Source organism: Protopterus annectens, chromosome 1.part1, assembly GCF_019279795.1.
Source record: "Protopterus annectens isolate FY-2018-M chromosome 1.part1, PAN1.0, whole genome shotgun sequence".
Classification (NCBI taxonomy): Eukaryota; Metazoa; Chordata; order Ceratodontiformes; family Protopteridae; genus Protopterus; species Protopterus annectens.
Window position 1 is genome coordinate 635,573,644 of NC_056726.1, and position 14,508 is coordinate 635,588,151.

Genomic DNA, 14,508 nt, shown 5'->3' on the forward strand with positions numbered 1-14,508 from the left:
AAGAAATGTGGACCAAGCCTGACAAAGAAGATGTTTAAAGCCATGAAAATGGGGATATATCGCAAATACTGGAGTAGATAAGCTCACACAGTTGATGCATTCACACCCTCCTGTCTGTCCTAGCATATATTAACTGGAGGAGCAGAGGTCCCAAGCCCACATATTTTCCACTAGTTAGTGACATACATCTTCACAGCATCCCACTGCTTTGTCAGAAATACACAACACATATGGTGGCCAGGCAGCAGTACATCTGACAAATATCTGGACATAACATCTCACTAGGGTAAATACACTGAACTGCTAGGCATGTCACCAAGCACTGTCTAAAGTACAGGCAGACTGCCACAACACTAACCCAATTTTCCTATGGGCGAATACACATGTAATTGCAAATATAGCAGGCACTACAGGCATGTAACAGCATGGAGTTACAGACACCATTGTGAAAGTACATACCCACAACCAATCTCAACACAGTCACAGTCACATTATGGTAAGCACCTAATTAATAGTACAGTATATGGACTGTGTGAACAAAACACATCATCATATTTGCCACTCACACACTAACCCTACATATACTGGCCCAATTCACAGTGTAATCTGATGCCTGACTGTGGTATGGGACATGTCTCAGTCTGGCCTACAAACATATAAGCTGATAGGGTACCAGTAACTGGAGTGGCATGCAACATCAGGTAAAATATGACCAAGAACACTGACATCTACCCCAGTCTGTACACAAGGCAAATATCATATTCACAGTACACTACTACACAATACTGGCACTCGTTCAACAATCACCATTAGTACACAGACCTCACTACTGCACAGACTACAACAGTATGTCCAGGTTTTGTCCTCAAATATAAGGCCTCCTATACATAACGTCTACAAGTCTGATATATCACTGGTTTGATATCAGGAATGATGTCAGTAAATAATGATATACTGTACATATCCACCTATTACTGCATGACATATGGATAAAGGATGACAGACTTGGTGGACAGAGGCACAAACACAAGGCCATTATTATAGGTTCATAGGTTCATACTAGGCTATCTGCCCTAGGGCATTTATAAGCCTAGCCAGAATGTGTTTGGCTTTCGCCACCCATTTTAAATTTATTTTGCTATGCCCTTTTCCGAGGTTAGTATACTGTGCCTCTGTCTAACAGTAACACAGAAGTGATACCCGGGGTAAACCTACGATCTCCCATCCACTCATCAAGATTCCTCTTGAAGAGAGTCAATGAGGGACTCTGCCTAACCTGGACTGGAATTTTATTCCAGAGTGAAGGGAGCCTCTGGGCTATGAATCTGTCCCTCCAGCATGTCCTATTTATTTCAGTGCTGAGGTTCAAGTCTCTCGAGCACGTAGCTCGATGGGATTTGGATTTTCTGAGGTGCAGCATGTCCATTAATTCCGGGTTGGACATGGCTTTATACATCAGGCACAGATCGTCTCTGAACAGGTGGTATGCCACTGAGTAGAGCTGGAGTTTCTTTAACCGGGCAGCATATGGCATCTGTTTGAGCCCTTTGATCCTCTTAGTGAGGTACTTTTGGGGTCTTTCCAGTTGCTGCAGGTGTCTGGTAAGGTACATCCCAAAAGGGGCATTGTACTCAATTATGAGCCTGATGAGGGATGAGTAAAGAGGCACGATGACCTCCCCTGATCTAGATGTGAATCCCTTCATGATTAGGTGGGCTATATAAAATGTTTTTCTAACCACTTTGGCCACGTGGTTGTCAAATGAGAGATTGCTATCAACTTGGGTCCTCAGGTCCCTAATTACTTCTTCTGTACTTAATGGATTACCACCTTGACATAGTACTGTTATAAACTGAGAAAACTGCTGGTGTAACAGGGTTTGTTGTAACATGTCTTCTCTGAGGGATATGAAGTCAGTAACACACATCAATGTTACCATTTGCTGACTGAAATCATCAGAGTATGCTACTGCATTTATAAAGACAGACAATGTATGAGTAATACACCAAATATAAGACTCCAAACTTTGGCCAGTCTGCAGATAGCCCTACAGGTGAAAGTTTTCTCAACCACATAACACTGTCATGCCAGACTTTACATCATGCAGGACAGCCATATCCACACAAACCCTGTTAAACCAACATTACTTCATATGTAGAACAGTAATACTTGCATTCTGTCCCCATGTCTGGAACATCCCCCTCCAGTTTGTTGGCCTGTCTCCACAGTGTTTGTTGTAAGAGGTATTTCCAACTACCCTCTGTGATGCTATTTGTCAGACACCCACATGACGTCCTGCTCACAGTGAAGGAAGAGGGCCAACACCCACATGACGTGCTTAGTTATAGGAGTGTGTTTCCATGCAACTAGCTATAGGAATGATACCACAGCTGTTTCACATGCAATTAGCAAGTGGGGACTCCAATTCGTGCACAGGCCATCAGCTGATCATGCACATTACCTACAGAAGTCAAGCTGCTGCTTATGCAGAACAGATGTATTTTTACACATCTACCAGAGAGAGAGAGAGAGAGAGAGAGACAGACAGATAGACAGAGAGAAAAAGAAAGGAAGAAAGACAGAAAGAGATAAAGAGCCAAGCATGTTTGTGTATGATCAGTGGGTGGAGAGTGGTCTCTGAGTATTATAACAGTTGCCTATATTGCTCACTAATCCATATTGTCACATAGTCATTGCACATAGCAGTAGACATTTATGGCTGTGGATTGTCTACACCAACCTCTACGGTGTTTGACAACTGTTGGCCTTGTAATGTGGACATTGGGACATATAGGTCCTCAATATAATTATGTAGCAAAACCCGCACCACAATAGATCCTGTTATTACAGAATCATTCCACCATCCACACAGGATACTGATGACAGACACACACACACAAACTTGCCATTACTGAGTTTCGAACCCCTACCTAGCTATGTATTGCTATTACAGTGTTACACATTTATCGCAAGCACCCCAGAGCTTATATGTTGGAGAATGGTCCAAAGGTATCTTTGAAGGTGAGTGACATCAGCAGCAGTGCTAAAGGAGGGATAAGGGGAGAGTAGTATTTGTGAATGTCCACAAAATCAGGTGTCATCAAAGACATACACTCTCTCACACAAACATAGTTTCACAGTTGCCATGTCTGGGATTCTAACGCCTACCTAACTAGTATACTACACTATGGTATTATGCAATTATCACAAGCGTCACTGAACTTATATGTTGGAGAGTTGTCTAAAGGTGTCTTTGAAGGTGAGTGACATCAGCAGCAGTCCTAAAGGAGGGGTAAGGGGAGAGTAGTAAGTGTTAATGTCCACAAAATCAGGTGTCATCAAAGACACACACAGTCTCTCACACAAACAGACACAATTTCAGAGTTGCCATGTCTGGGATTAGACTTCCTAACTAACTAGTATGCTACACTAGTGTATTACGCAGTTATCACAAGCGCCACTGAGTTTATATGTTGCAGGGCTTGCTACATTACAGTATTACACAGTTATCACAAGCACCACAGAGCCCATAGGGTTGAGATTTGGGGGATGGTTTATTTCAAGGTGACTGACATCAGCAGGAGTGCTAGCATGGGCAATGGGAAATGCAGTTTGTGTGTGAATGGGCCATAAATCATTCATCTGGAAACACACACACACACACACACACACACACACACACACACACACACACACACACACACACACACACACACACAACTTTACATTTGACAGGACTGAGTATACATATGCTACATGAATACTGATTTGTACTATCTTGTTACACAGTTATCACAAGCACCATAGGGCTGAGGGCTACCAAAAGGAATGTCTACAGTGATTAACATCAGCACATCATGTGATATCGGCCAATTGGCTGTGTAGTGGGTGGGACAGGCCTCATAATGGAATTATCTCTGTCACTGTCTGTATCTCTCTTCTCCACATTTCTGTGTGTGTATGTTTGACATATTATAGTGTGTTGGCCTTGGATATGTGTGAGTATTCCTATCCAATGTGTATGTGAAGCATAAATGGTGTACAATTTGGTGCGTTTGCACAGACATCTGCGAATCACAGATATGTATAGTCCACTGTGCTGTCAGACATGGGCTTCATTTCTCTAAGTGTAGGAGCATGCCCAGTATGTGTGAATCCATTCCAGGTAGGGTTGTAGTCCAGTCCAGGGTTTTGTGTTCTACATCTACAGTTAGCAACCTGTTTCTGCAGGATATCTGTAGATAGGTTGACAATATGGAGTCACAATGGGCAACAGATAGGGGAAACTGTAACTATTGCTGTCTGTGTTGCTTATGTTACATGGTTGGTGTTAGCAGAGATATTCAGACATATGTACTGTTTTACACTGTGATATATTATGTCATCAACTACTGACAGATATAATTATTTGCTCACAGTTATTTCCTGGGAAATACAAGATGACTGAAGCTGAGTCCAGTATTGTGGTCCACAGCTTACACATTCTTGCACACTCCTGTCATTCTGGAGGGATAGCTGCAGACACTTGCTGATGGGTCTATGTAAATGTTCCAGCACCTTGGTACTATGTTGGCCTTCTTGAACATATATTGACTGAACAGAATGGCCATATCCTGCTGTGGCCATAACTCTCAGCTGGTACAGATTCACCCAGGTTACCCAGAGGCAGGGTTCTTATATCTGGTCAGTTGCCATTCACATTGTGGTTTACGAGCAGGTTTGTAGCCACACATTACTGGGTTTGCAGGCAGGGGTATTATGGGCACACATCACAGTTTTAGACTTCTATGCTTCTACACGCCCCCACTCTGTTATTCTGTCCTCTTCCTAACATTATGTGAGCGATATCTGAGAAGTATCTGGGTCTATATTAGAACATCGAAGTTTCAAAACTTCGAATGTTCTAATATCGAACCCTATTCAGCGAAAGCTGAAAATATCGAAGCAACAGAAAACCAAACTTTTTCTTAGGGAAAGAATCCGGTTGTCCGTTTCTGTTGCTTCAGTATTTTCAGTGCTGTGGTGGAATGTTACAGGTCGGGTTCAGGAGTGTGAGATTGGGGCGTGGCCAAGGATGAACACAGGATAGCAGCAGATTTCTTCAGCTCCACCAATTTCATTACACTGACAGGAATTAATTACTTAAAAAATTAATTTTTGAAGTAATTTTCTTTCTAAATATGTTTGTTTTATATAGTTCTTGAACTATATCTAAAAAAGAAAGGAAATTTTAACAATATTCCTGTCAGAAATCACTTTGGAAATTTTCCTGTCAGTTTATCAGTCTGAAATGAGTTCCAGTAAGATAAATTCTCAAGACTCCAGCATCAAGAAAGAACTTCAGTCTCTGATAACTATAATCCAGCAACTTACTGCTAAGATGGATAAAATGGATACTAAAATTGATACCTTCATAGAAAAACTACAAAACAAATAGACTTGTTACATATAGACCTGCAACAACAGAAGATCCAGATGACAGGCATAGAAGAAGCTGTGAATGACATGGAAAATAGAATCCAAGAAGAGGAAATCAACATTGAGTTTCTGCTGAAACAAAATACATATTTACAAACAAAGCTGGATGACCTGGAAAATAGATCTAGGCTTAATAACATTAGGATTTTTGGACTGCCAGAAAATATTGAAGGTAACAATATTACTTCTTTTTAACAACATGGCTCCCTAAAACTTTAGACTTACCAGAAGCATTCTCTTTGGTATCGAAGAGCACATAGATCTATAGCTAATACTAACTGTAACAAAACTATCCTAGATCAGTTATAGTTAGATTTCTATCATCTTTGATAAAGAGATGGTTCTTAAATCTGCTTGGGCTAAAGCTCCTGTTAAGATTAATGAGACAACTGTGCGTTTTCACAATGACTATTCTTCCTTGGTAATAGCTAAAAGAAAAGTTTTTCTGCCACTAATAAGGGAGCTTAAAAAGCACAGTTTAAAACATACCTTCTGTTTCCTGCCAAGCTATAAATCTTCCTTCCTGATGGTCCTAAAATTTTTGATGACTTAGACTCTGCTTTACCGTTTATCAAAAAAAAATAAGATTTTGGATAAAATAGAGGAAATGGAATGGGCTAGTCCTTCATTAAAGAGACTGGCAACTGAAACTTCGTGGAAGACTTCAGAGAAGAAGAAGAGACTAAAAAACAAATGATTTGTTCTATGTTTTTTTTCTTTTTTTCTCTCATCATTTTACTTCATTATTAATCTTTTTAAATATAGTTCCTGCATTTCCAGAAAGCCACAAATATTCTGAAAAAGATTTAATCAAAGTTATTCTCTGTGTGCAAAGAAATGTTTTGTTTCATAACCAGTCAAAATATCTGAGGAACTAATAACAAGCTATTATTCAATTTGTTTCTCTTTCTGAAAAAGAGAAGTAAAGTCGGTAATTTGATACATTTTTTTTTCTATTTTTTCTCCTTTTCTTCTTTTCTTTCTTTAAACAATGACATTCTATTTAGATTATGTAGTGGGTAAAGGGTGGGGGAGGGCAGGGAGAGAAGAGTAATGAAAATATGATAAATGGAATAATAACATATTTATTCCTTGTAAAAAGTTTATATGTTCTTCAAATGCTATTCCTAATTATACTTTCTTGATTATACTGCTTATGCTTGTTTGTAAATAATCTGTCATGCTTTAACTAATAATAATTAGAACTAAATAATAGTAAATAATATGTTTTATTTTTAACTCTATTAATATAAACAGTAAGTAATATTCCATTGTATATACTTCTTATAGCTTTCTCTTACATTTTTTTTATTTCTGCTTTACACTCTTTTATTTTCTACTCTTTTTCTTTTCTTTATTCTTTCTCTTTATTTTTTTCCATATTAATATATAGAAATGCTTTTGATCATATAGACACAGTAAATAATAAGATTTGCATAAAAATTGAGTTGGGACAAAAATATTGAGTTTTATTACTTATTAATAACTTTGGGCTTAATTTCACTTAAATAGAGGCTGTAATAACCTGTAAAATACATCGTGAAGGTTTTGTCATGTTTAGATGCATTTACACTGCTAAATGAATGTTTGTAACTAGTTCTTAACAAGTTTCCCGCCAAAATGTTAAGGGAGACAATCTGGGATGTGGGCTACCTCATGAACAGTGTCCTCGAGTTGTTTTAAAAGCTTCAACTCTCAGAATTCTCACAGAGAAGCTGAAAGCAGTCAATCGGACCTTTGACCCAGATATCACACTGACACATCGCAGATTCAGGAAGAACACTCTACCAGGAAGTAGAACTGATGCAAATGAGACTATGTGAAGGAAAATGAACTCTTTAACATTTAAATGTGAGTTATTTTATATAATTACTTAAATATCTATGTTATAATTCATAAAATATGTCAGTTATAATGATTTTAAATGATGCAGTTTCTTGTAGTAAGTAAATGTCTTATTTTAGAAGGCATAGAAAATGAAACATTTATTCAAGTGTTTTGAAAATCTACTTGACTGCAGCATACTAATCTGTGTTAAAACTTATGTTCCAAACATATACATTACTATAACTCATTTAATTCATCTGATTGACAAGCATAAATAACTTTATAACTCTATTCTGGAAGAAATTGTCATGTGATATATTTTAAAGCAGTAGTATAGACATACAAGATACAGATGGCTTTTTACAATAATGCAAGTGTTTCTGAGAATTTGCATAACTATGCAGTATGATTTATAACAATTTCTATAAATATAATATTTTATTCTATTGACAATAATGAGTATGAGTAAAATGCTCATATACAAGCAATTCAAGGTTTTTTTGGAAGCTGTTGACTGCATTTACATGACAGAAAATAGATGCATCTTAATATATGTAATGTCTGAACTATATTAGCCAAAGTTTTTGATTTAAATGAATGTTAGAGCTTATTTTTACATACTTTGAATAAATTAATATGTAAATATGCCTTCCTTTTTTTTTCTCTCTCTCTCTTTCTTTCACTCTCTCTCCCTCTTTCACATCTTTTATTTCTCTCTCTCCTCTTGGTTCCTAATATCAAGATTATTTGAATGCTATTTGAATACAAGTCTATTATATTACATAGATGTATATAGTAGTATGAATAGTTTTTTTTTTTAAAAAAGGTAATTATAGTTTATATGATGCTGTTTTATCAAATGTGTAGTCTTGTCTTGCTAGATAATTGAATTGAAAGCTGTTAATTTAAGTTAAATATAACCAGTATTAAATTGATAAGGTGGTAGCTGAGGTACTGCTGCTTAGGGTAGGGGGTTAACTTGAGTGGTAAATACTACTCTAAGTTGGAGTTTTTAACTCCAGGCTGGATGCAAGGTTTAATCCTTACATTATTTTCACTTGTTCATTGTTATATGTATATAGTTTTGACATCCACAATATATTTTGTACACTCATTGTCACTACAAACAAAATTGAATCCTATACAAAATCCCATAAGAGATTCAATAAATACAGCTATATTTAAAGGTACACCTAAAGGAGGAGATGTAACATTACTTATGTTGTTATTTGTTATTTTGATCATAAGATTCTTAAGTTTTAAAAATGCCAAATGACATATTTAAAAGGAATTTCTTTAAACATTAATGGATTGAATAATCCGTGTAAAAGGGCAAGCCTAATAAGATACATTAATTTACATAAGGCCAACTTAGTCTTCCTGCAAGAAACCCATCTCTTGAAAAAGATATTGATAAACTAGCCACAAACAAATATACAGTATTGGTTAGTTCAGAGCACACTCAGAAAAAAAGAGGAGTGGCTATTTTATGGAATAAAAGTATGCCCATTCCTAAAACCATTAAGTCTTATCAGGATGACAAAGGAATGTTTTGTATGGTTACAATACAAATTAATGGGAAGACTTACACTTTAATTAATGTATATTGGATACCTGGAATTGGTATTAATACAGTGAAACATCATCTTGATAAGATCATATCATTGTCTATAGGATATATTATTTTAGCTGGTGACTTTAATTGTATACTACATGAAAGTGATACTACCACTATAGAAAAAAGAAGAATGACATCTAATGCAAAACATTTAAATGATTTTGCTAATTCTTATCATTTGAATGATATTAATAATCAGATAGATTCAAAATCATTACCATACACCTTTTTTTCTAACAGATACAAAACGTATTCAAAAATAGATAGGGTCTTTATTTCTAACCAGATGGTAACAGATTTAATTAATTCCAAAATCATTTCATGTCCTATATCTGATTATAATTCAATTGTTTTTGAATTCATGATAAAAAATACTCATAATGTTCAGATCAAAAGGATACCAGCATACTTAACTCAACTAAAAGACTATAAAGAATATATACTTTCAGAAGTAAAACATTTTTAGACATAAATAATACTCCTGAAGTCTCCATTGTCTATGTTTGGGATGCCTTAAAATCATATCTATATGGACAAAGTATCAGATGGTATAATAATAAAAGGAAATCTTGGGATAAGGAATTGTTAGATATTCAAAGTAAATTAGACTCTTATAAACATAATAATAAAGAAAATATTATGGACAAGAAAGTTATTGAAGAAATAAACAAACTAAATGATAAATACAAAGAAATTTTAACTCATAAAGTTAAAATAACTTTAGAGAAATACAAGTTTTTGTCTTATTCAATAAGCCCCAAATACTTACATAGACTTAAAAATAAAACAAAAGGGTTGAATAAAGAAAACCATATCAAAGAAATCTTTTCTCTAAGGAAAAAGAAGAATGTTTCTAGTATACCAGAAATACTAGATGAATTTAGAAATCACTTTCACAAAATTAACCATAATAACATTAACATGGAACCTAAAGATAAAATAAAGGAGTTTATAACCACAAACATGAATAAAAAGCTTAATAAACAACAGATTAAACTATTGGACAAAAGTATTTCATATACAGAGGTTATTACACAAATAAATAAGCTTAAATCAAACAAATCACCGGGTAATGATGGTATTATACCAGAGATATATAAAATCCTTTCTAAAAGTACATATTCATTAATACATAAGGTTTTTATTTTGGCCCAAACTGAGTTAATAACCCCCATCTTGGCAATATACATTTATTTCGCCAATTTTAAAACCTAATAAAGATCCAACTAGATGTACTTCATATCGCCCATCTCATTACTTAATGTTGATTATAAAATGTTTATGAGTATTTTTGCTGATAGATTGAAGACAATCATCCCCGGCATTATAGATATATATCAGACAGGCTTCATTGTAAATAGAAATACTTTTGATAATATAAGAAGAACTTTAACATTAATTGATTTTGCAAATAGGAAAAAGAAAGATTTAACACTTATTAGTCTTGATATAAGTTCAGCATTTGATTCAGTAAGTTGGGACTATCTGTTTACCTTACTGAAGTGCACAAACTTCTCAGATGCATTTGTAAATCTAATTGAGCATTTATACAAAGGAACATTGGCTTATATTAAGGTAGGAACATATGTTTCACAAAAATACCCATTTTAAAGGTACAAAACAAGGATGTCCACTTTCTCCACTATTATTCACTTTAGTAATGGAGCCTTGGGCTAATTTGATCAGAAACAGTACTGACATAGAGGGTTTTGAAATAGATGAAAATACAACATCCAAAATTAAACTTTTGCAGATGATGTTCTAATTACATCAGCAGGATCTAATTCTTCTATGCAGTCTCTATTTGATAAAATGATGAATTTTAAAAGTATTTCTGGTTTAATATTCAATGAAGAAAAACTAAAATACTACCTATATATACACGAAAAAATATTCTCATTAGTGATTTTACTAAATATGTACCCAATTCAGGTCAGATAACTTATTTAGGTATAATACTATCTAAAGATATTAAATCTATTATATATAATAATTATAATACCTGTTTTCTTAATATACAAAATCTTTTAATACCTGGAATAATATGTTTTTACTATGGAGGAGAGACTTACAATTATTAAAATGATAATATTCCCCAAGATTTTATACTTAATACAATCAATAATACTTCCACCTACAAAAATAATTATCAAGAAACTGAATACACTAATGTTAAATTTCCTATGGGCACCTAATAGACCTAGGATTGCATTAAAGAAACATACTAATAGCTGGTCTCAAGGGGTATTTCTTTTCCAGACTTTAATTTATATACTATCTCTTCTATTGTAAAAGTTATTACTTTATTACTAGATCAGTCATATGTCGCAAAATGGAAAGATTATTGGGAGCTAATTAGTATGCACTTCATGAAAATCTCCTTAACACATAAAAATATGATTGTAAATAACTCCATGTTATGGTTACTAAAGGAATTTTGTACTTCACCTATTACACCTAAACATATGGTTTGTTACCCATTAAATATTATTATTAGCTATCGTAACTTTATATTCATGCACCCTAAGTATAGGGAATGGAATTTTATTATATTCCCTATAATGTATACTCAGGGTATGCTTTTGTCATCTACTTCTGAAGGAACTCATTTAGCTATAGATAATGATCTAAAGTACTGGTATCAGTTGATATCTGATAATAAAGTTAAAAATCTAGATTTCTTAAAACAAGAATTTGATCTAAGAGAAACTTGCTGGTTAGAGGTTCAGACCTTTAGATAACATCTCATTAATAGAATAGATCTAATGTCTATAACAGTTAAAGAATCTATTCCAACACTGATTGATTACTTGATATTAAATTTACAACATAAAGTTTCTGATAAAGGTAAACTTTCATACATACATAAAATTATCAGACAAGAAACTTTTTACAGTGTAGATACATACTGGAATTATTTCACTTCTATTAATGGGGACCCACCAAATCAACAAGATAAACAATATATATTGGAGACTGCCTATAGAACTACGTCTTTCATTGTCTGGAGACTTTATACATGGAAATTTTTACATAGATCTTTTTATACACCTTTGATGATGAATAAAATAAATAATAAAGATAATCTATGTAAGAGATGTAATGTAGAAATTAATGCTGACTGGGCTCATATGTTTTATGACTGTATAAAATTGAAAGAATACTGGAAGTCAATTAATGAATTTTTGCAGGCTCTTTTTACAGATAATTTCATTATTTCTAAATCTCTTATATTATTCAACACACCTGTACCTCAAAGTGTTAAAAAGGTTAAGCTTCCCTTGTTATGGTCTATTCTAGCAGTGGCTAGGAAAATAATAACCAGAAATTGGATTTCAGATACGCCTCCTTCATTCAATGAATTTAAAAATGTTATGAATATAGTGTGCCATATGGAAATAAACACAATTAGGTCAAGAACAACTAGAAAAACATCTTATTATATTGTATGGGATAATTTACAAAACTTGTTAAAAAAATCCTAATTTCAATAGCATGGTATTTTAGTTTAATTAATTGATCTGATTGTAGTGGATGTCTTTTTAAATACTTTAGTTGTTTTGTTGAATGTTATAATCATATCTATTTTTAATTACTTGTATAAAATTGTTATGATATTTCTCTTGTATGTTAAAACAATAAACCTGTTTTGAAAAAAAAGGAGTGTGAGATTGAGTGCGGGTTAGGTTAGTTAGGGTTAGTGTGCAGGTTAGGTATGTGTGCGATTATGTGGACGTGAGGGTTAGGATGAGTTAGGGTTAGGGTGCGGGTTAGGTATGTGTGTGACTGTGTGCACGTGAGGGTTAGGGTGGGTTAAGTGAGCTAGGGTTAGGGCTTGGGTCAGGTAAGTGTGCGATTGTGTGGATGTGAAGGTTAGGGTGGAGTAGGTGAGTTAGGGTTAGGGCGCAGGTGAGGTGAGTGTGCGATAGTGACAGACCTTAGGGTTAGGGTTTAGGTTAAGGTAAGTGGATAGTTAGTGGTGTGTGTATAGTTTAGTGCAGGGTTATGTGTAAGATTTTAGGTGTATGTGTGTGGATTGCTGTTTGTTTGGTGTGCTTGTATTGTGTGTATCTGTTTTGGAACAGCAAATTTTTTCCCTAGGAAAAAAAATTGCTGTTCTGTATGCTCGATGTTTTCAGGTTTCGCTGAATAGGGTTCAATATCAGAACATTCGAAGTTTTGAAATTTCGATGTTCTAATATAGACCCAAAGTATCCCTATAGTTGGTCCTTCATTCCAGCGGTATTTATGGAGTGGTCCACAGTTCATGTAGTAGGACATGGGGGGCATGCTACTGGGATTTGTCAACATGGCCTTGCATTTGTGTTCTGTTGACTGTGTTAGGCTGTTAGTTTGGACCCCATGATATACCATACATTGGCACTACGGGTGAGGCACAGGCCTTTGACAGAGAGCTGTAGGGCATTTGGTAGTGATGTAGACCATCTGTAGCAGGCCAGTGCATTCTGTCACTCCTACCTTCCCAGGCTTGCAGCCAGTGGATTCCCGTGGGGTGACAGGGTAAGTGTGTGAGGTGTTAATGGCAATAGTTACTGTCCATAATGATCCATTGGTCTGGATGCAGGCAGGGTGCTGCTTACAGCTAGGGACACACCTGCATGGGACACCTCTTCAGTATGCTGCATTCTGTGGGTATTCCCATACAGAAGTGGGGTCATACTGTGCTCATTCCCAACAGCAAGGATATGACCTGTGATACACCTGTGGCTGATGGTGGGGTGAGCTGAGTGCATGTGTGATATGGAAGCTACTTGCAGCTGACTCACAGATATACCTGGGACATTCCCCTTATGCTGCCTTGTGCGGGGACATAGGCAGTCTCTCATTACTTCATAACTGTGCCTTTTGTGGTCTGCCAGTGATTGGCCAGACTACATCAGTATTCCATACTACACAGACAACTAATGTGCTACTAACCTGTATGTACAATTCCAAAGGTGTGTGTAGTTAACAGTTACATTTTATGCACTCTTTCTGGGGTACCTCCACCTGTGTACTGTGTGTATGTATGGGCCCACATTTATGGCATGTCCATCTTTCAGACAGTGACAGATATTGACATCTGGACAGTGAGTATGGATGACTGCTGACATGGGTATTGCTGAGAAGAATTGAGGTTGGCACTGCAGTTGTCAGAACATGGCCCTATCAACCACAGTACTGCCCACAGGCCACGGAGACACAACCCTCCATGCCTACATGCTGACCACTTCCAGACAATATTGAATACACAACAACCTAACACATAAACCCCTGCATATTGTACACATGCAACAATCTATCCTGTAGATCGGGCCAGCTCAGGTAATCTGTGCTCCATGATATGACTTCTCACACTTATATGTTACTACATTTCTACATACGATTGTGGGTGGGGGCACACTTGATGATTTTAAACATTTGCTATGACTTTACTGGCATTTCAGGTACTCTGTTGGCTTCCATTTCATATTGTATTCTGACCTATCATGCAGACTGGAGGCATATCAGTAGAGTAGAGATCTTAGGTTTTAGTGACCTATATTTCAGTTTCAGACTTCTTACCCTTCAGAACTAACATACAA